General features: G+C 70.9%; 1 non-coding gene across 1 annotated transcript; it reads left to right on the forward strand.

The window, feature by feature from the left end:
* Nucleotides 1-1,663: 1,663 nt before the first annotated feature.
* Nucleotides 1,664-1,816, forward strand: LOC139603564 (5.8S ribosomal RNA). The gene has a single exon (XR_011683721.1). It is a non-coding gene; the product is annotated as a 5.8S ribosomal RNA (ribosomal RNA).
* Nucleotides 1,817-2,094: the final 278 nt, after the last annotated feature.

Below are 2,094 nucleotides of genomic sequence, written 5' to 3' on the forward strand. Positions count from 1 at the left end.
TTGCCAAAAGGGGCCGGCGGGGCCAGGCAGTGGTTTAAAGATTTGGGCGGCTCGGCGTGGCCTGCCGTGGCGGCAGCGGTGCCGGCGGCGGTGGCGGCAGGCCTGCCACGCGGTGGCCATGTGGGGCGCCACAGAGGGGTGGGGAGCAGCTAATCCCGCCATCCCCTGCAGTGGTTGTCCCATCGTCACCAGCCGTAATCCTCCGTCGCCGTTGTTGTTCCTCCACAGGCCGCAGAGGTTAACCGTGCCGCGCCAGGGAGGGGCGCCCTGCCCCCCCCCCCCGCGGCCCATCCTCGGCGGAGAGGCCACGGCGCGCTGTCGGCCGCGGGGGTCGACCCGCTTGCCTCGTCGTAACAGGCGACACTAGCAGAGAGCACGTTCTCTCTGCCCTTCCTCAGCCGCGGGGTCGCGGCCACCTGGGCCCGCCCGCGCTCTCTCTCCTCGGCCCGCTGCCGCGGTCTCTGGCGCGCACGGCGCTGCGTCTGGCGCGTCCGGCGCCTCTCCTCCCCTCGACAGCCTTTTCTCCTCGAATGCCCACTGGCCACACCGTCGTCCGCCGGCTGTCCCCTGGCTCAACCGCCTGCTCATGGGGGGCGAGCGCTATGCGGGCCATCCAGCACCCGAGGCCCGCGAGCGCGGACGACCCCATGCCGAGTGGCGGCGGCGCCGCTCAACGGGTGTCCCTCCCTGCGGGGATGGTCAGCCGGAAGGCGCCCACCATCGCCCAGCCGCGGTCCCGTCCTGGGCCCCGCTTGTCGCGTCCTCCATCGCCCTTCCCAGCCGCGTGTGGGCCACAGGAAGGCGTGCGGGGCGGCCACGGGGGCGCTTCTCCCCGCCCGGTCTCCGCGTGCAAACGAGGAGAGCGGGCGTTGCCCCCCGGCTCAGCGCCGTACCACCTTCCGCTGGGCGTGTGCCCGAGGGAAGGGGCCCTGGTGGTGCGATGTGGCGGCGGCGGTCCTGGGAGTGCGGCTCTAGCGGCGACGGGGTCTGCTGTCCAGCCCGCCCCGGGTGCCAGTGACACTGGTTTCGGTCTCGGTGGCACCCGCCTGCAGGGCTGGCGGCGGAGTGCATCCGCCAGTCGCTCGCCTGCCCGGCAGGGGAGCAGTCCCGCAGGAGGCGCACCGGCGGGGGCTGGTCGTTGTTGCGTGCCATCTCGAGCCCGGGGGAAAGGCCGTGCTGTGGGGGAAGAGAAAAGCTGGCCGCACAGCGGCGCGGCGGCGCTCCGTGAGGCCCGCGGCGTCGGGGGCCGAGGGAGAGCCACTGTGCGCGGCGGCCGATGGCCGCACGCCCCCGGCTGCGAGCCATGTGTGTTGTGTGTGTCATCCCGTCAAAGCGAGAAGCGGGCGGGCCGCCGTGCTCTCCCGCGTTCCGGCGCGTCCTGCGTGGCACTCCGCACGGAGGCCGGGCCGAGCCCGGGCGCCTGGGCCGCCTTTGAATGACGGCGTTTGTGAGGTCGGCGTCTCCACTCGCAGGGGGAGGCAGTCGGGGGCGCAGGCTCCCCCGCCTCTGGGCTGGCCATCGGAGTATGGGTCTCCAGTTTTTTTTTTTTCCCCTTCTGTTTCTGTGTGCTTGTATGGTCGAAGCCGGGCGCACGCCCACGCGTCCTCGGCGCCAGAGTAACAAAAAGGGGCCGCTCGGCGTGAGCGGTGCCCGAAAGGCAGACGAGTCTTAGCGGTGGATCGCTTGGCTCGTGCATCAATGAAGAACGCAGCTAGCTGTGAGAATTAATGTGAATTGCAGGACACATTGACCATCGACACTTCGAACGCACTTGCGGCCCCGGGTTCCTCCCAGGGCTACGCCTGTCTGAGCATCACTTGACGATCAATCGCCGTCCGGGGGCCACCCTGGCAGCGCAGCTGGGGTTGCCTCGCAGGCCGGTTGCCCGCGGTGGTGGTGGCGGCGGCGGCGTCCCGCCGGGAACCGGCGGGAAGGCGGTCAGGGGTTCGGCGAGGGAAACGTTTCCCTAGGTGGCCTCGATCCCTTCCCTGCGGCCCAGTGGGCGTCGTCGTCGTCGCGGTCATTGTTGTCGTCCTCACTGCGCAGGGCCTTTGTCCCCCTAAATGCAGCGAGCTGCTGGGGGGGAGCTCGTCC

Source organism: Agelaius tricolor, unplaced genomic scaffold (genome assembly GCF_023055355.1).
Source record: "Agelaius tricolor isolate 1412-34295 unplaced genomic scaffold, bAgeTri1.0.p SCAF_39, whole genome shotgun sequence".
Classification (NCBI taxonomy): Eukaryota; Metazoa; Chordata; class Aves; order Passeriformes; family Icteridae; genus Agelaius; species Agelaius tricolor.